Below are 21431 nucleotides of genomic sequence, written 5' to 3'. Positions count from 1 at the left end.
ATATTCTATTTGAATTTTACTTCCAGCATTATCAATCTTTGTTCTTTGCTGCATTTTCATCTTTGCTGCTCAATTCTGTCTTTTCAGTATACAGTTTTATAAAATGTCAAGGAAGTTTATTGCTGGGAGACAAGGAGGGAACACAACTACATCCTTTGCTGTCTGAGTATAAACTGAGTAACATGTGCAGTGGCCAACCAGAGGCAGACTTTGAAAGAAGTGAAGTGATTGGTCCCTGATCATGATGCACATCTGTTATTTAAACAGTGATTTGTAGACTGAAAAGCTGTCAGCAAGTTTGTATATCCAGTAACTATATTGTTGTAGCTGAAATCTTAATGTTTGTCAGGGTAATGACATCAACTAAACTATGGTAACTGAACTCCTATGCAAAGCGAGGGCAGCTTGTATTTATATGTGAGTCATAAAGAGAAAGGCATACAGGGTCTTTCAGGTTGGAGAGAGTAGAGTGGAGCAGTGTTCTGAGGAAATGAAACATAGGGCAACAATTTAGGGAAGAAGGAGGAAAAAGCTTGGAATCTGACATTACATACATGGCATGTAACATTAGAAGAAACATTACCAGATTCCTGGTTAGGAGAACATAGGAAATGATGGGTGCAGGGTGAAGCAGAGGTAAACTGGCACCAGTTAGAGGAAGATGACCCTCAAGGGGGAAATTAGAGGATAAACAAGAACAACTATTCTTCCTTTTAAGTTTACTGGGCTGGCCAAGTGACTGTCAATGATTACTTGGAAAATATTTGATCATTTTGAGTTTCCTCCCGCTTTCTATCCTCTGCGCATAACAAACGTTTTGTCTGTTTTTGCACAAGAAAAATTTTTACAAAAAGATTATCATCATCCAATCAGCTTGGGTGCCCACTGTTAGGCATTTGCATACATTTTCATGTGACAGCTTCCCATTTCAATGTAAGCTTGCCAGCCCTAAGCCATGCCTGTAATTCTACCAGAAGCTTGGGCTGTGCAGCAGGAGTGTTGGAAAATATCTGGATGAGAGTCAGTGAAAAGGTGTAGAAAATGTTAAAGAGAACTGAGAGTGCATATGAAACACTTTGCCCTGCCAATGAAATGAGCACACAAGCTATCCTTCTTTTTAAACTGATGGTGAAACTTTGTTTTTTTCATTTTCTTTCTTTTTTTACATTGTAGATGAGCCAAGATTTCTTAGCAGCTCTTTTGGGTTTGGAAAAAAAAGACTGGCCCTGGTGCTTTCTTGGTAACCTTCTCTGACTATTCTAGTGATGGCACAGTATTTTAGTAACAGAGTGAAACAGTGCCCAGAGAAATCATAATGGACCTAAATACAGCAATCTAAACATGTTTAGATTGAGTGTTTATGAAAAAAAGTACTTTGATACTTGTTTTTCATAGGTGAGACATATCAACTTTGGAGCCAGACTATATGCTTCTAAGAAACAACCATTGCTTAGATACAAAATCTCCATAATATTGATATAGGGAAAAGGGCTTAGCATCCTTTATGAGGTGGCTGGCAAATTTTGGAGATGTCTTCTAGTTTGGGGTGAGTACAAAGCATGATTTATAATTTTGTTATTTTGGTTCCCCAAATCTGTAGGCTAGTGGTATAGTAAACTCAATAAAATCAGGCATATTTTTAGACTTGAAAATAAAATGGGTCCAGCTCACTACATTTTGGGGTGGTTTTAGGATATTTCCTCTATTCTAGTTTTATACTGGACTTATTTTGATTTTCAAGAAAAGTAAAATTAAATCATGAAGTTCTTCCCCTCTGTTATATTAGTGACTGTGCTTGGCTTCATGCTTCTGTGCCCATGATGTTGAAGACAGGCCACCCTCACAAACAAAATACACCCTCATTCATACTTGAAGTTGGGACTCCAAAGGTTTTCAGGCTTGTGGTTAGGGTGAACCAAAACTACACGTGCATTCATGTGGACTTGTAGATCAAGTTCTGTTCTCTTGGCTGGTCTGTTCTCCTGGCTGGTCTTGCACTAGTGGTCACCTTCTAACTGGTTGATGCAAGCAAACATTGTCCTTAAAGGAAGCTACCATGCTAGATCTCAAATTATTTCTACAATTTTGTTTTCAAATATTTTGATCTAAGATAGGCAGGCACACAAGGAAATAAGATAATATGATCAGTTATTAGCAGAAACAACAGAAAATAGAAAGAGGCCATAATGACTTCAAATAATAGAATTATCAGACATAGATCATAGAACAGCCATGCTTAATAAGTTAGAAGATGTAAAATAGCTTAAAATATACAAACATTTATATAAACCTTGAAAAGTGGCTGAGTTGACATTAAAAAGAAGAAATAGAAATTGAAAAAATAAAACTAGAAACAAGGAAAGATTTAAAAGAAATTAAACAGGGCTGAATATAACAGTAAATATATTAGGGGAAACTTTTCAATGTATGACGGAGATGTAGAGATATGTAAAGTATAGAAAAGAGAGTAAGAAATAGAGATACAGTGAGATGGAATAATACAGCACTAATTGAAATATAATGTAATTAAACTCTATGCCATTTAATTAATTTAATTTAACCCATGTAATTTCAAAGTTTCTAGTAGCCATATTAAAAAAGGTAAAAAGAAACAGGTGAAATTAATTTTAATATTATAATTCACTTAAACCAATATACGCAAAATATCATTTGATAGGTAGTCAATATAAAAATAATGAGAGATTTTACATTCTTTTTTTCATACAGGTCTTTAAATTCTCGTATTATGTTACTACACTTACATCTGTTAGGAGTAGCTGCATTTCAAGTGCCCAGTAGCCACGTGTGGCTAGTGTCTGCCATATTGAACAATGAAGGTCTAGCCTATGTTTAACAAAGAAGGAAAAGTGAGAAAAGATTGAGTAAGGGCACTATTTGAAGAGATAGTAACTTTGATTTTTCAGAAATGATGGAAGACATCAATTCACAGATTACAGAAGCCAAATGACTGTCAAGCAGGGTAAAAAATAAATTCTCACCTAGATATACCATAATGAACTGGTAGAAACACAAAGAGAACACCTTAAAGTAGGCCAACAGATGACTTTGGAAGCATTTGTTTGAGAGCTGGTTTGTCAATAGCATCCAGTGCAAGCAAGAAGAGGGTGGAATTATATCTTTACTATGATGAAATAAAAGAATTATCAATTAAAATTCTATACTCATTGAAAATGTACTTGAATAAAGAAAAGGGAGAGTTAAAGGCATTTCAGTGAAATTAAAACTGAGAGATAAGACCACCAGCAGTCTCTCATTCAAGAAAATTCTAAAGGGAATTCTGAAGATTTTCTGAAGGAAAATGACCCAAGATGAATGTTGAAAAACACAAGAAATAATAAAGAGCAAAGAATGTGATGAATATGTGATTTATTATCAATAAATATTGATTGCATAAAATAATAACAATATGAAATTTAAAGACAAACTTTACTGAAATAAAGAATAACAATGACATACAAGTTGGGAAAGGGTAACAGAAGGTAAAGTGTTTGCAGGTCCTTGTGCCATATGCGAAGTAGGAAAAGGATTGATAAAAACTAGATTTTGATAAATTAAGATGACAATGAAATTTTTAGGGACAATGAAAAGAATAGATGAAAACTATATAATTCCCAAGCCAGTAGAAGAGGAAAAACAGATTTACAAAAATTTATCTAAATTAAGTGCAGAAAGGAAAAAAAAAAACAGCCACACACAAAACTGGAATAGGTATAAAGTGAATGGATGTATTTAATGTGATATTTTTAATTACATTAATTGTAAATAGATTAAAATTTCACATAAAATGTAAATATCACAATACATTTGTAAAACATAAAACAACTATATGATGTTTATAAGGGATGCATCTAAAGCACATGACTATAGGAAGGTCGAAAAGAAAGGATGCAAATTGATGCATTATGTCAGTACTAGCCAAATATAAGTTGAATTATCTATATTAGTATCAGATAAAATATACTGTAAAGTTAAAAAGCAGAGATAACAGGAGTAACTTCTTAATTATAATGCTTAGCTGATTAGAAAGATACAACATTTAAAAATGTGTATGCCCTTAACAACCTTGACTGAAAACACATAAAGCAAACATTAACAGAACCAAAAGATAAAACACTCTATTCCACAACTACAGTGTGTGAATTTAACCAACATTTCAGAGTAATTGATAGACCAAGCATACAACCTAATCAGGAAAGAAATAGAGGACTTGAACATGATTTACAGCCTTCACTTTTATGGGCATATATAAAGCATTGTACCCTAGAACTTAAGAATGCATGCTCTTCAAGCAGATGCAGAGTGTTTATATCTTCCCCCTATATTGGGCCGTAAAGCAAAATCTTGACATATAACAGCAGGAGGTTTATTCTAGCTGCCAAGCTAGAAAAGAGTTTTGAAGAAAGGTTGATTAGAAAATATAAATTTTGAAATAGAGAAAAACATTTCTATATAATCAATGGGTCAATGAAGAAATTGTAATGGAAATTAGAAAGTATTTTGAAGGAAATGATAATAAAAATACTACATATCCAAACTTACGATATTCAGCTAAAGCCATGATTAGAGAGAAAATTATATCCTCAAAAGGAATACATATAAAAAAGGAAGGGCACAAAATAATGAGTTAAGCAGCATTCTAGGAAACTAGAAAAAAGAACAGCAAAATAAACTCAAGCAAAATAGACGATAAGATATTTTTAGATCTCCCTTAACAAATTAGGGGAATTCCATTATGTTCCTAATTTATTACAGTATTTTATCATGAATGGATGTTGACATATTTTTCTGTCTATTCATGTTTGTATGGACTTTACCTTTTAATCTGTTAATGTGGTAATTATAGCAACAGATTTTATGTTAAATCAACTTTGAATTCCTGAAATGATCCTAATTTTCTCATGATGTGTTCTCCTTTTTAAAATTGTTAGATTACATTTGCTAATGTTTTCTCCAGAGTTTTTGCATTTATGTTTATAGATGGGATTACCTTGTTTTTTTCTCTTATTTTACCATTTTTACCAAATTCTGAAACCAAAGTGTTATGAGATTTATAAAATGAGTTGGAAATATGCCCTCCTTTTATTATCTAAAGAATTTGAGGAACTTTAATAATTTTTTTCCTTGGATATTTAGTAGAACCTCCTAATGAAACTAAACGGGCTTTGTGGGAAAAGTTCTGATTATTCATCCAAATTCTTTGATGGTTATAGGACAACTTTTTTCCTTTTTGAATCAGTTTTTTTTTTTTTTTTTTTTTTTTTTTTTTTTTTTTTTTTTAAAGGAAAGACAGAGAGAAGGAAGGAAGGATAGAAGGAAGGAAGGAAGGAAGAAAGGGAAACATCTTTACACATTTTCTTGTTTTATTGTATTCTGTTTCTCCGTTTTTGTTACATGGGCTGGGGCCGGGAATCGAACCGAGGTCCTCCGGCATAGCAGGCAAGCACTTTGCCCGCTGAGCCACCGCGGCCCGCCCACCTTTTTGAATCAGTTTTGATGAGGTATATTTTCTGAGAATTCATCTATTTCATCTAAATTCTAAAATGTATTGACATAAAATTACTGATAATATTTTCATAAGTTAAATGTCTTCAGGATCTTTTATAAAGTTTAGTTATTCATTTTTATAGTTACCTCACTTAATCTTCATAATAAACTTATTGGTTCTATGAATGAGGCAACCGAGACACAGAAAACTTAAGTCGTCTCCTATTAACGAATGGAGGATAGATTTTCATCCAGGAAGCTGTCCTCGAGCAGGACTTCCTTGGTTCTTATATCCTCTCCATCACTGTAATGATGATACTGGCATTTATGAGATACATAAAGATACATAAAGTCATAAACTATGCTTTATGAGAAAGTATAGTTTTAGTGACAAGGTCGTGGTGGTTTGGAGCTATGTTCCTCAGAAAAACATGTTCTTAAACTTAACCCATTCCTGTTCCTGTAGGTGTGTAATCTTGTAATAGCTGAGATTACTTCAGTTAAGGTGTTGCCCAATTCAATCAGACTGAGTTTTAACCCTACTGGAGTCCTTTATAAGCAGAATGAAATTCAGGCAGATAGAGAGAAAGCCATGGGAAGCCAGAAGCTGAAGGTAAATGGAATCCAGAAGAGAAGGAAGAGACCAGGAGAAACCACCAAGTGAATGTCCATGTGACAGAAGAGCCCAGCACCAAGGTCACTGGCAACCATCCCTAGAAAACCACAGTCTTTGGGAAAAAAGCATCATCTCAATGAGGCCTTGATTGGGACTTCTGACTTCAATACCATAAGCCAATAAAAATTCCCATTGTTTAAGCCTAACCATTGCATGGTATTTGCCTTAGCATGAGGAACATAAAACATGGGATTTATATAATTTTATATTTTTATTAAGATTCTGTAAAAAATTAAGTAGTTGGATCATAGTTCTAAGAATTGTGAAATTCACCCCCAGATGGGCAAGTTTGGTTTAACCAACTTCCTTGGTCCAAGCTTGTAGTATCGAGGTAGCATTGCCAGATTAAAATTGCAAGCATTTTACTTTTAAGGAATACTTAAGAAAACTTTCATTACACTGAAGAAAATTTACAAACGTTTGAACTAGGAAGAATATTGTGAACAATTTAACGTTTTATAAAGAAAAAATATGAGATAAACAGTTATAAAATAAACCTTCTAAAAATGAATCATTAAATTTAGAGTGACTGTAACAAAATATTAAGTGTAGTCTGAAGTATTGTTGCTTGGTTGTTGTTTTTCTTTTATTTTTAAAATCACTCAACATTTATTGCTGTAAATACTAAGTTCTTTCTGCAGTGTTTTAATCCTGCCTTATATGTGTAGAAACATACTTGAAGGCTACGATTATCTCTAACTTGTCATGGTGTATTTCAATTATTGTGAAAGTGACTGTGGAAAAATGTACTCATTTAAAATGAAATAACTGTGATCTAAGTCTATGAGGTTAAATAAAATAAATAGTGTATTGCTAGAAATAATATTACAACTCCCTATGTTATGGAAAATTCTAGAAAGCTTCAACAAAAATGCATATTAATTAATATTGAGCACAATTACTTTGAAAGAGCAAAACATGACTTAAGTCTTACTCTGCTGTGAATCCCTATATAGAGGTGAATCAAACATGAGCATCATCCTAGATCCCTAAGCCCTCTCTGCTCTCCCCTTCTTCTCCCCTGACGGCCTGATGATACAGGTCTTGCTCTGAACCTCTCCAGCCTCTTCCCTGAGCAGCTTGTGGAATAGCGGGGTCAAAAGGACCACTTGGGGAAACTTGGATTTTATAATCCATTTCCCATGATTTTTGCCTCTTCTGCTCTTTTTCACATCTTACCTCATTAAGCTTCCTCTCTGTTTCACAGCTGCCAGGCAACTTTCTAGAGTATTTCTCTCATGGTAGCTAATCCAACTTTGATGATAAAAAGATGGTAAGAAGTTCATTTTCCATGTATTCCACCATCTTTCTGTAAGTGTGAAGTTGTTGTCGTGTGAGAGCAATATCTTCATGCACCTTGGTAATTTTTTTTCTCTGTTTCTGATCCCTGCTGGATTGATTCATGGCAAAGTTGCAGGAGGCACTGTTGATGTTCTTCAGGAAGGATTTTCAGTTTCTGATGACGCTTTTGAATCTCCTTTTCTAAGTGTTCATTTTCTTGCTGTGCAGATGCTCGCTCAGTTCTCAAATGTTTATTTTAACATGAAAGTGCTTTGTTGATTTCATTTGCCTTACAAAACTTTTTATATATCACTTACTTTTACCTTTCAAGTCTGCTTAAAGTGATATTTGAGGTAATAGCATCGGTGAGATTTGCCACATCCACATCTGTCTGATAAGGCTGGTCTCCTTTCTCAGATTCACTCTTTTCCTCAGATTCCAAATTGATGGCTTGCACATAATCTTCTCCACAGAGAGCAGGCACTTGTATTATTTTCATGGGAGTTTCAGTCAGAGATGTTAACTGGCTTTTTTGATTACTGATAATGTGTTCCATCTGTATCCTGGAATTTTCAAGCCTTTTTTTCCTGTTCCTTGAGTTCCTGCAGGCTTTCATTCCATTTAGTATCTTCCAAGACAAGCCCCTTTAGGGTTTCCTGAAGCTCAGCATTTTCATTCAAATCATTCAGTATTTCTTCTTGGCAATATTCACCATTCTTCTGAGGTATCAATAAAATATTTGTGGCCCCAGTCTCATTGGAGTGGAGGGATTTTTATGCCTCATGGAGAGACTGTGTTTCTCCTAGAAGATGAGCCATCATCCCTCTGTTGAATGAAAATTGAGTGAATTCGCTTATTTATTTTACATCCAGAAAGTATACTACACTTGTCAATGAAATGAGGAACCTGTTACATCCTTGTTATGTACTACCAAACACAAAGTTTGGAGCACTGGAGGACTGGTCTTCACTGCAGCTAAGCTGAGCTCTTTATACAGTTTAGTTATCAGTTCAATCTTCTCACTGACTTTATGATATTGTTCCTTTACAGCAGAAATTTGCTTGGCAAGCTCTTTCTCTTTCCAACTATGTGACTTGCCTTGTACCATAACAGCAATCAAGGAAGCACATATTAAAATTTCCAAGCAAAATTCAAATGGACTTGGGTCTTACATGCAGAATTCAGACAAGATCATGAGAACACTGGACAGCTGCTCTAGAACTCGCTGAAAAGATGTTTTTGTGATCCTCAGTAGGACTCCCATGGCTGCAAATGACCCACAGATCTGCTTCTGGCCAGTAGCTTCTAGTCTACAACTGCTGGCTTGGAACCCTGTGAATGTTCTGCCTTAAACAAAACAAATGCCTAGCAACTGGAAGAGACTATCAGTGGGGCTGGTAATGGGGGAGATAGGTTTTATTAATGAGTGCTTCCTAACTTAATCTGGTCACTACAAATATAAAGGGCTTTTATAAGTATATAAGGAGAAGCAGAAAAAAAAAGTGATTATAGCAAGAGCAAACCAACCTGTGTACTGAGCCACTCCAAGTTCACATTTCCACAGGAAATGCAGAGAATCCAAGAAGTGCCATGCCATCGCCATTCTCTACCCATGAACATCTCTGTGTATAGCGTGGTGTTAAAAAGTGGGGCACTCTGCAATGGAATACTTATATGGGCTTTCTCAGCGTGAGGCTACCTATTCTCCAGCTGTTATGTTTTCATCTGTAGCTTCTAAGTAATTCTGTCTGCTGAGGACCCAGAGTCTCTCTACATGGGGAACAAACTTCTTAATTTGTTTTTTGGCATTTGACCAATGATGTGGCTTAGGAGGAAAAGGGTAAACAATGGAATGAAGTCATTGAAAGATTTCAATTGTAAGAACTAAGAGACATCTATGAGAACTGGCAAAGCCTTCACATTTCATAGATTTCCAGGCAGCCAGTTTGTCTCTGTTCAATCTAATTCTTCTCAATGGAGGAGATTTCCCTCCATTCGTGACCTAGTAAAGGGAGTCCTTCCATCAGTGGACATGTCACTTTCAGCATGAGATGGCATGACTACCTCCTTTCCAATGTTTTTTCACCTTTTATAACTTCAAATGAAATCACACTTTCTTGGTTTCTCTCCTGCAATCTTAGTGCCTTCAGTCCCTGGTCCATCACCTATTATTTTGTGCAGGCTTTTATTTACAAGAGGACTACACAGAACACAAATCCACTCCCAGAATGAATAAGGAAGTTCTTTTCACTGTTAAAGACTTGCATAAAGCCAACATCATTGCATGCCTAGGCTAATGCAGTAACTTACAATTGGTCTCTTTTTTATTTTCTGTAGAGAAGCCATTTCATTTTAAAAACATAAACCGCACCATGTATGTCATTACTTGCTTATAAGCATTCCATTGAGGGTAATATTTTAAAATTTATTATGCTTTTATTTTCCTTTTATTGCTAAAAAGACAACCTTTGTCCTAGTCTTCCCAAAACACCCACTTGTTGAGGAGATATTAGGACTTATTACAGAAGTAATATTATAAAGGGGGTTTGGGGGTGTGTTCTAGTTTGCTAGGTGCTGGAATGCAACACACCAGAGACAGATTGGCTTTTAACAAAAGGGGATTTATTTCATTAGTTCGTCAGAGGAAAGGCAGCTAACTTTCAACTGAAGTTCTTTCTTAAGGCACAGGGTGATCTCTGCTGGTCTTCTCTCCAGGCTTCTGGGTTCCAACAACTTTCCCCAGGGTGATTTCTTTCTGCATCTCCAAAGGCCTGGGCTGAGCTGCGAGTGCTGAGATGAGGTATGCTGAGCTGCTTGGGCTGTGCTACGTTGAGCTCTCTCATTCAAGCACCAGCCAATTAAATCAAACATCACTAATTGCAGCAGGCACACCTCTTAGGCGACTGCAGATCAGCAACAGATGAGGTTCATGTACCATTGGTTCATGTCCACAGCACAGAACTATGTACCTTCACCTGGCCAAGTTGACAACTGAATCTAACTAACACAGGGTGTATGAGACAATGAAAGGAAGGAAGCCAATATGGGGTAAATTAATAAATAGATTATCCCTGTGGGCAACTAGGCTTAATCTCACTGGAGATTTCTTGGGGACTACATACAACCTGCTTCAGATTTATGCCACTTGAGGGTGAGATGGATGGGCTATTTATCTATCAACTCCATACTGACAGTTAATTCTGAGAAAATTAACTTCCTGGCTCTTAAGGCCAGCTTTGCTCACAGACCTAATACACTTCAGTAATTAGAGCATACCCTCAGGAAGAGGTTCAGAGGTGTTTGCAGTAAAAAGCCATCTGTATACATGGGAACACTGATTGTCAAAAGGGTATGGGCAAAGCATCAACCATGTCTATTACAGTTTACCACTTAACTGCTTTAATCAACTTTTGTCCCATGTTATGTTCACTCCATCTGGTAGCTGATTCCTCAAAGTAGCAGCCAGTCATAATTTCTTTAAAACAAAACAAAATTTAAAAAATCAATAGAAGGATTAATGGGGCAGCTACAGTCTTGGTCACTGCAGTTGGTCCTAAGGATATAATAGATATTCATTTTCTCCCTTTTCTAATATCCTATCTCAACTCCTCTCAATACTTCTGCTATCTTAGGTTGCTTTCACAATGGATAACCCAGAAATTTAATCTTGAAAGGTCTGAGCCACTGGTTACTGTGTCCTAGTCATGTCATGATTGCTTCAACTTCCAATTCATGTTTATTACTCGGTAAAGAGGCACCAAGATTCATCCCAGTATTCTTAATATACCCTTCCCCATTCCCTTTGTCTAAAAGCAACCATAGATTCTAACTATAGTCAAGATTTGTTATGCCCATTACTATAACAATTCCTTTCTTTGTCTGCTTGTATATTGGCATCAGGATCCAAAAATTACCAGCTGGCAACCACAGCTTTGGGTTTAAAGGGTTTAAGGGAATTCTTACTGCGAACTCTGGGTTCCCTGTCCTGGGAACCAGACTTTTAATCAAGGATGAATCTTAAGTTGCAGGGTCAGGAAGCACAAATTTTCCCAAGAAGGTGACTGAAGTGATTATGAGAATGGCTCCTAGCTCCTTGGTTCCAGGATCCATGTGTCTGGTTCTCATCCAATATGTACCCTAAAATGGCCATGTAATTGTTTAAAGAATATATTATATCTCAAGTAACCATGTTCTTCCAATTGTACAATGTCTCACCTGTGACAAACTCATGCCTCAGTTGTGTCTTTAAGAGCCCATCAAATATTCTATCAGCATGACAGTTCCCATGGTCATATGCCCTATTCTTACTGCATTTGAGTGACTGAGTGGCTGAGCTGACAGTATTGACCCAAAGACTCATGCATATTGCACCCATTCCTGGAGGTCCTTCCATCATGCTTTTCCACAGACTCCTTGACTTTGATCTTTCCATTTTGCCACTTCTTGAGCTCTGGCCCAGTCAAGCCATTCATCAATGCCCAAGAAACCATGAATAAATTTACCTTGGTCTTCTCCTTCCACACAAATTTTATGGTGGGGTATATTGCATACAGCTCTGTCCACTGTAAGAATATCAAATTACCTATATATTAAAACAATTCCTTAGAAAGACCATAGTTTGTAAACAATCCATTTTTCAGCTCAGAGAACTGTGAAGAGAGGAAAAAGCATCAGTGCAATGGAGTTGTACAACATGTATAGACCACCTGTTTGTGTAATACTTGTACTTTCCAGACCTACTTGGGCCCAAACCCAAAAATACAATTTTCCTTGAATAATGGCTTGCTGCTGAGCCTGACCAACTCTTTGACTTGGTAGTTTTGATAATACCCTGTTAAGATAGACAGCACCCATAATACAACCACTCTATGTCCCATTATGAGCTACTCAATCTCTATCAGGGCCCAGTAGCAGGTCAAGAGCAGCTTTTTGAATAGGTTAAGTGAACAGAAGCCTAACTTGAATTACAAAAACAGAGTCACAGCCCCTTAATCAATTCTCAGACTTGAGACAGTTTACAGACCCAGAGCCCCTTAAATGAGAGGGAGGCCAAGTTCCTCTTGGGAAGGACCCTGTTACACTGCCACAAATTTATACTGTTAATCTTCCTCTCAGCCTTCTCCAAGGAGACCTATGGCCTTTTACCAGGGTAACTATGCTTTGGGGAAAAGAAAATGATCAGATATTTTGAGGACTGCTAGACACTGGTTCAGAAGTGACATTAATTTCAAGGGACCCAAAGCATCAATCTGGTTCACCAGTCAGAGTAATGGCTTATGGAGGTCAGGTGATCAATGGAGTTTTAGCTCAGGTCCATCTCACACTAGGTCCAGTGGGTCTTTGGACCCATTTTCTCAGTTCCAGAATGCATAATTGGAATAGACATACTGAGCAACTGGCAGAATCCCCACATTGGTTCTCTGACTCATGTAGTGAGGGCTACTGTTGCAGGAAAGGCCAAGTTGAAGTCATTAGAATTGCCCATATCTAGTAAAATGTGAATCAGAAGCAATATCAGATTCTTGGAGAGATTGCAGATTAGTGCCACTCTTAAGGACTTGAAGGATGCAAGGGTGGTGATTCCCATCATATCCCCATTCAACTCTTCTATTTGGCTTGGGCAGAAAATGGATGGGTCTTGGGGAATGACAGTGGATTATCATAGACTCAATTGCAGCTGCTGTTCCAGATGTTGTGTCATTGCTTGAACCAATCAACTCATTCCCCAGGGCCTGGCATGTAGCTATTGATGTGGTAAATGATTTTCTCTCAATAGCTGTTGGTAAGGACCACCAGAAACAGTTTTCTTTCAGCTGGCAATGCTGGCAATATATTTTCACTGTCCTACCTCAGGGGTAAACCAACTCGTCAGCCCTATGTCAAAATCTTGAGCACAGAGAATTGATCATTTCTCCCTCCCAAAAAACATCATGCTGGTCTATTATATTGATGATATCATGTTGATTGGACCTAGTGAGAAAGAAGGAAAAACTACTCTAGACTTATTAGTAAGGCATTTGTGCATCAGAAGATGGGAGATAAATCCATCAAAAATACAGGGGCCCTCTACCTCAGTGAAATTTCTAGGTGTCCAGTGGTGTAGGACATATCCTTTCTAAGGTGAAGAATAAGCTGTTGCACCTGGCTCCTCCTATGATCAAAAAAAGAGGCACAAAACCTAGTTGGTCTCTTTGGATTTTGGAGTGCTACTCCTGTCCATTTACCGAGTAACGAGAAAAGCAGCTAGTTTTAAGTGGGAGCTGAACAAGAGGAGGCTCTGTGACAGGTCCAGCCTGCTGCACAAGCTGCTTTGCCATTGGACCATATGATCCAGTGTCAGTGGCAAATAGAGATTCTACTGGAGCCTTCAGCAGGCCCCTATAGAAGAACCATAATGCAGACCCTTAGGATTTTGGAGTAAGGCCTTGCCATCCTCTGCAGATAACTACTCTCATTTTGAGAAAGAGCTTTTGTCCTGCTACTGGGTGTTAGTAGAGACTGAACACTTAACCATGGACCACCAAGTTACCATGAGACCTACCTGAGTTGCCTTTCATGCACTGGGTATTGTCTAGCCCACCACGTTATAAAGTTGGGCTGCATAGCAGTACTCCATCATAAAATGGAAATGGTATATTAGTAATATGGTCAGAGCAGGTTCTGAAGGCACAAGTAAATTACATGAAGAAGTGACCCAAAAGCCCATGACCCCCACTCCTGCCACATTATCTTCTCTTTCCCAGCCCAGTGCTATGGCCTCTTGGGGTGTTCCTTATAGTCAGCTGACTATGGAAGAGAAAACTCATGCCTGGCTTGCAGATGTTCCTCCATGATATGCTGATACCACCTGAACGTGAACAGCTGTAACACTGCAACTTCTTTCCAGGATGTTCCTATGGGACAGTGGTGAGGGAAAATCCTCCCAGTGGTGGAATTTTGAGCAGTGCACCTGACTGTTCATTTTGCTTGAAAGGAGAACTGGCCAGAGGTGCATTTGTATACTGATTCATGGGCTGTTGCCAATGGTTTGGATGAATGGTCTAGAACTTGGAAGAAGCATGATGGAAAATTGGTGACAAAGAGGTCTGGGGAAGAGGTATGTGAAAAGACCTTACTGAGTGGGCAAAAGACATGAAGGTATTTGTGTACCATGTTAATGTGCACCAGAGGGTGACTTCAGCAGAAGGAGTTTTAATAATCAAGAGGATAAGATTACGCATTCTATGGATACCAGTCAGCCTCTTCCCCCAGCAACTCCTGTCATTGCCCAATAGGCTCATGAACAAAGTCATCTTGTGGTAAAGATGCAGGTTATGTATGGGCTTAGCAACACAGACTTCCACTTACCAAGGTCAACCAGGCTACAGCCACTGCTGAGTGCCCAAGTAAAAAGCAGCAGGAACCCACACTCAGCCCCCAATATGGCAACATTCCCTGAGGAAACCAGCCTGCTACCTGGTGGCAAGTTGATTGCATCGGACCACTTCCATCATGGAAGGGGCAGAAATTTATTCTAATTGGAATAGACACGTACCCTGGACATGGGCTTGCCATCCCTGAAAGCAATACTTCTACCAAAATTACCATCCTTGGATTTATAGAATGTCTTATCCACCGTCATGGTATCTTATACAGCATTTCTGGTCAAGAAACCCACTTCACTGCAAATGAAGTGTGGGAATGGGCACATGCTCATGAAATTCTCTCATCTTATCATGCTCCCCATCACCCTGAAGTAGCTGGATGGACAGAGTGGTGAAATGGTCTTTTGATGATCATATTATAGTAGTAACCAGGTGGCAATACCTTGCAGGGCTGAGACAATGTTCTCCAGGAGGTTGTACATGCTCTGAATCAGCATCCAATCTATGGTGTTGTTTCTGCCATAGCCAAGATTCATGAGTCCAGGAATCAATGGGTGGAAATGAGAGTGGCACCATTTGCTATCAACCCTAGTGATTCACTAGGAAAATTTTTGCTTCCTGTCCCTGAACCTCGAGTGGTGCTGGTCTACAGGTTTTAGTTCCAGAAGGAAGGGAAACAACAATGATTACATTGACCTGGAAGCTAACACAGCCACCTGTCCGCTTTTGTCTTCTCATGCCACTAAATCAACAGGTGCAAAAGGGGATTACTTTACTGTCTGGGTGATTGATCCTGACTGTCAAGGGGAAATAGGACTGCAACTACATGATGGAGGTAAAGAAGAGTTTTCCTGGAATACTGGAGACCCTCTGGGGCATCTCTTAGTACTAACATGCCCTATGATTAAAGTCAATGCAAAACTGCAACAATCCAGTCCAGGCAGGACTACCAATGACTCAGAAACATCAGAAATGAAGGTTTGGGTCACCCCACCAGATAAAGAACTAAAGTGCTTGTTGAGGGTAAAGGGAACATGGAATTGGCAGTGGAAGAAGGTAGTGATAAATATGAACTACAACCATGTGATCAGTTACAGAAATAAGAGAAATGAGAACTGTAATACTATGAATATTTCTTCCTTGCATTGTAATGAGTGTCTACGTATTTGTACATAAAGCAAATGTCTTTGCTTTTCTCTCTATTTTATCCCCTTTATCATATGGCATAAGTTGTGTGGTTCATGTTACATTATTAAAATTGTAGGATATCAAGTTTAAGAGTGAATATTACCCAAGGATTTGTACCCTATTCTGCAGAGATTTAATGCCTTTCTGGTTGTATGCTGCTCATTTGAGTACTGTTAGGTGACAAAAAAATGTGTCTGTTTTGTTTTCTTTATAGAGATCAAACATGTTTGAGATGATGTATATAGCTGCCAAATTGACAAGGGGTGGACTGTGGTGGTCAGGTTCATGTCTCAACGTGGCCAGTTGACGGTGCTCAGTTGTCTGCTCAAGCAAGCACTGGCCTATCTGTTGCTCTGAGGACATTTCATGGACTTAAATCATGAGCACATTGGTTGCATCTATGGCTGATTATACCTGCAGTCAACTAAGGGGACTGTCTTCTGCAATGGGTGGTGCTAAATCTAATCACCTGAAGGGTTTCAAGGAGAAGTCAGAAGAGAGAATCTCTCCTTCAATGTCAGCCAGCCAGCCTCTCCTAGGGAGTTCATTGAGGACCTTCACTAGAGCTGCCAGCTCACAGCCTGCCCTAGAGATCTTGGACTCTTACTTCCCCATGGTTGAGTGAGACACTTTTATAAATTTATTGTTTACAGCTATCTCCTGTTGATTCTGTTTCTCAAAAGAACGCTCACTAAAACAGAAACTATGCTCAATTCCACTGGAGGCTTCTGGAGGCCTGTAGAGAAACTGTGCCAGAATCATCCCATCAGAGGACTCTCATTTGCCATTGATTAAAGACTGTTCCAGAGGCATTGACTCCCTAGCACCTCCAGCCTACTTTTAGCTGACCACACTTGCACCTATGAGTGAGGAAGCCTCAGGCAGAGAGCCACAGGTGGTTATAGAAAGACCCTTCTGCACATAAGGGAATGGGTGGGAATAGGGCCTGAGTTCAGATGGTAAAGTGAAAACTGAGAAATGACCATAGGATTTGCCCACCTGGAGTTTCTCATGCAGATCTTGACAGGGCATTTTCAGTGACTTGGTGGGAATTCACTGCAGTGGGAACAACTGCAGAAGCCTGTTTGAAACAAGTTCAAGAGAGAGGGAGGAGGAGAAGTAGAGAAAAAAGTAGAAAAATCTTTTTAGCAGACTTTTGCGATGAAGGGTAGTGGAACAATGGGGGAAAAGATGAAAGAGGAGATAAGGCCACGGGAAGGTTGGTTTTCAAAAAATTTAATTACGAAATATTGTAGGTCATTTATATGCATATAGGGATGATTCAGTAGAGGTGGAAAATTTGATGATACATGAGAAAGAATTTGCTGCCTTGGGAGTGGGGGTAGTGATAGTGGCTTTAGATTGAGCATGGAGAAGTCCTTTATTGTTTATTTGTTTTTATTTCTTTATTTGTTTTTATTTATTTATGTCTATAAGCACCCCAAGAGTGAGGTTTGTGCCCATCTTATTCAAAGTGCTTAGTCACATCCCCAGTGCTCAGAACTAGACTTGTCACATAGGAGAAAATCGGTGTTTGTTGAATGGATGAATCAATTAATGAATGAATGAACATAGTTCATTAGTGTCTTCATGTGATAGGAAAATTCTTGAGTATTAGGTTCAATTATTTTAGCTTCGGACCCTGCCTAAGTACAAGTGACACACTGTATACCTGAGGGAAGGGTAATCAAATCATCATGCACATAACTAAATCAATCACTTTTTCATCTAAATAAGAAATTTGACTTTTCAAGTGGGGATTTTAGCAAAAGCAGTCTCAGTGGAGCGATGGAAACAGAAGCCTGTTGGGAGCAAAGGACAGAAATGGTCACAAAGATTTTGCCCACTGCTATACAGCTGTTCTTATTCCATTTAACTCATCCAAGCTCACCTTCTACTTCTGCTTATTTACTGTTCCAATATCTAATTCTTCTGCCCAGATCCTCAAAAACAATATTCGTATTCTAAACATAATTGAAAAGGAATTCAGCTAATTGATTGATCTCCTCTGATTCTTTTTTCTGACTACTATGTTTATTAGCCTGCCTTAGCAGCAGTTGAAATTCCCATCTCTCAAAGGTAGTGCTACAAAAGGCAGAACCAATCTTTCCTCTCACTAGCTTCTCTGTGAACTCTCTGTGGGTGTGTGACATTACAAAAATAGAAGTGGCAGAGCAGTACTCTCCGTTACTTGGAATTGCAACAGAGCGAAACGTGAAATTTGCTTTTGCAGCTGTTCTTTACAACAAGGCACCAATTTGAATCATGAGTATTTTTCTTTTTTTTCCTTTCAATCCATACTGGTTACCAAACAACAAGGTCAAACTTGTTAGCTTTGTGAACTTGACTGCAATGTTGTTCAGTACTTTTTAGATTGTGAGCTGGTTCCTTCCATTTCCCAGGGAGTGCTTGGTCAATTAAATAAACTTAAATGAATAGAATGTAGGAATGATTGACATTCAGTTACGGACATTATTTTGATTTTCCAGTTTAATTCACCCTTGAAATGCTTCATCAGCAGTTCTGTGGAAATTTAGCTTCTGACTGGGGTGTAGTAATTGATATTTGCTATCAGTTCAAGATTCATCAAAGTATTGTTTTTTTAATTTGATTAACACATAGTTCAAATATAAACATTAGTAATGCCTAATTAACATAATAGCCAAATATTTCATAATCACATATGAAAAGCTTGGTCTAATATTTATTGCATCTTAGGAATTTATCTGTTAATTCTCGATTGCCTAGGCATGGATTATAAACATTGATTCTTCCCTTTACAAATTCTGAGCAGTAAACTATATTAAAAAAGAAAAAAAACAAGTTCATGGCCTTTGCGTTACTGGATATGCATAACATCTTTTTGTCCAAGATACATATTTTTATAACATTTATTATGGTTCACAAATACCTTGAACATTCCTCAATATAATTAAACCAGAAAGGAGGTATTTTTATATAGGTAGAGAATACAGCTTTGGGCTCCAATTCCAGTTGCCCCACTGAACAACTGCAGGCTCTTGGACAAGTCATTTCCCATTATAAGCAAGGTTCAGTTTGCTCATCATTACTAAAGTCTAATCTAAACATATGTCCTATTTGCTTTTCAGGACTATTGTGAACTGATGACAGGACCCATGTCCTATTCATCTTGGAGCCACAATATGACAAATGTTATGTAGTTCAATAAAAATTGATTGAGTGTTAAATGAATATGAAGATATCCTGCCAAGTATAAAGCATTAAACAAATGTAGAAAGGATTGTGTATAAAGTGTTATATTGCCTAGGTCCTGCTTTCTTTCCATTGTTATAATTGAGAATGAAAGAATGTTTCTGCTGAGAAGCCTTCTCTGATATTCAGCAGTAGTCCAATTCATGGCTAATGCAATTCACTCAGCTGGCTTTCTTATTTATTTACTCATCAAACATTTTGAGTACCTCTGAGGCATAGAGCTGGCCCTATGGTTGCTGTTGATATAAGAAGGTGTGGTCCACATTTGTGAAAAGGTTTTGTTTTGGAGATAAGTATCTCCCTTAACTCCGGTAATAACACCACAGCCTGGCTGTTTCATCATATCCAGAAAGAATGAACAAGGAATTTCTTCCCATGTGTCCTACTGTAGTAGAAAGGCAGGAGAAGGCAGTAAACTTCTGTTTCTATGGAAACATACCGGATCAGAAAGGCAAGAGGCATTCGTAGCAATTTCCTAGATGGGAGAATACTTTTGTCCTACAGGGTGTGTGTTGCTATGGAAGGCAAGGTCAGGCTGGACCAAACCCCAGAGAGAGGAAAAGAAGAAATATTTGGAGTTTGTTTTGTTCATAAGAAACTGATATGTGGTTGAATATATGCAGAAATATGATTGGTTTGGTGGGGGATAACAATTTTGATAGTTTTTGAATATATCTTCATCTACAAACCAACTGTTTTGATTTGCTAATGCTGCTTGAATGCAATATACCAAAAATGGATTGACTTTTATAAAGGGATTTATTAAGTTACAAGTTTATGGTTCTAAGACCATAATAATGTCCAAACTAAGGCATCCAGAGAAAGATACCCTGACTCAAGAAAGGCCAATATCTGTCACATGAGTAGGCATATGACTGGCATCTGCTGGTCCTTGTTCCAGGTTCCATTGCTTCCAGCTTCTGACACCAGTGGTTTCCTCTCTAAGTAGCTGTGGGCCTTCATTTAGCTCCTCTAGGACACAACACTGGGTTTTGACTTGCTTAGCATCTCATGGTAAGTTACACAGTGACATCTGCTGGGCTCTGCATCTCCAGAATGCATGTCTAGATGTCTTTCTCTCTGTCAGCACTCCAAGCATCTCCAAATGTCTGCATTTCTGTCAGCTCTGAAATAACTGTGTTTACTCCAAAATATCTTCCCCTTTAAAGGACTCTGGTAAACTAACCAAGACCCACCTTGAATGGGCAGAGTCACATCTCCACCTAGTCAAAAGGCTACACCAATATTTGGGGGTGTCACATCTCCATGGAAGCAATCCAGATTTTCACCCTACAAAATTTTCACTCTACAAGACCGAATCAAGATTGAAAGAAACATGGCTGCCCCCACAAGATTGGGTCAGCAGAAAGGACATAGAGTTTCTGCGGTACATAACAGCCTCAAGCCAGCATACCAACACACAAATCCACAAATGATCTCATAGATCTAAAATTCTTGTGGAGTATGCTGCCCTTGAGATCCTTAGAACTAGGAACTAGAAGTGACGTGTTGGGGAATGCAAACTATGGAATGGTGGAGACGACTTCCTAAACAATCACAACAACTAAAGAAGGAACTTGAACTTCTTGGACATTTCCTATGTGTTAAATGCTATTATTCATTATCTCCTTTTACCCTCAGAACAAGTACATGAGCTTTGAAAGGTGAGGGAAATGAGGCTCAAAAGATAAATAAAATAGTATCACATAGTTAATGTGTGGATCTAATTGTGTCCCCCCCCCTAAAAAAATATGTTCAAGTCTTAACCTCTATGTTGTGAATATGAACTTATTTGTAATTAGGATATTTGAAGATTTTATCAGTTAAGTTGAGACCAAATTGGACTAGGATGGACCTTGATTCAAGATGACTGGTGTTTTTATAAGGAAAGAAAATTTGACGTATACAGAGAGATGGTCATGGAACAGAGGAAGAGATTGTTCTACCACAACTAAGGAGAGCAAGAGATTGCCAGCTATCCACCAGAAACCAGGAAAGAGGCATGGAACAGATTCTCCCATTAAGAGGAAGCATGACCCTGCTAACACCTTCATTTCAGACTTCTAGATTCTAGAACCGTGGGACAATAAATCCCTATTGTTTAAACCAAATAGTCTGTGGACTTTATTACAGAAGTCCTGAAAAACTAAGACAGTTGATGAGAAACAAAGTTGAGATTTGAA

At 38.1% G+C, this 21431-nt stretch overlaps 1 long non-coding RNA gene across 1 annotated transcript; it reads right to left on the bottom strand.

Annotated features, from left to right (window-relative positions):
• Window positions 1-1967: 1967 nt before the first annotated feature.
• LOC143668851 (uncharacterized) lies at window positions 1968-3109 on the bottom strand. The gene is made up of 3 exons (XR_013168587.1): window positions 3000-3109; window positions 2763-2844; window positions 1968-2015 (listed from the first exon to the last, which is right to left on the bottom strand). It is a non-coding gene; the product is annotated as an uncharacterized LOC143668851 (long non-coding RNA).
• Between the last annotated feature and the right edge of the window lie 18322 nt (window positions 3110-21431).

Source organism: Tamandua tetradactyla, chromosome 25 (assembly GCF_023851605.1).
Source record: "Tamandua tetradactyla isolate mTamTet1 chromosome 25, mTamTet1.pri, whole genome shotgun sequence".
In the NCBI taxonomy this organism is placed as follows: domain Eukaryota; kingdom Metazoa; phylum Chordata; class Mammalia; order Pilosa; family Myrmecophagidae; genus Tamandua; species Tamandua tetradactyla.
Note: the sequence above shows the minus strand (reverse complement) of the source record. Positions and strands in the feature narration are given on the sequence as shown.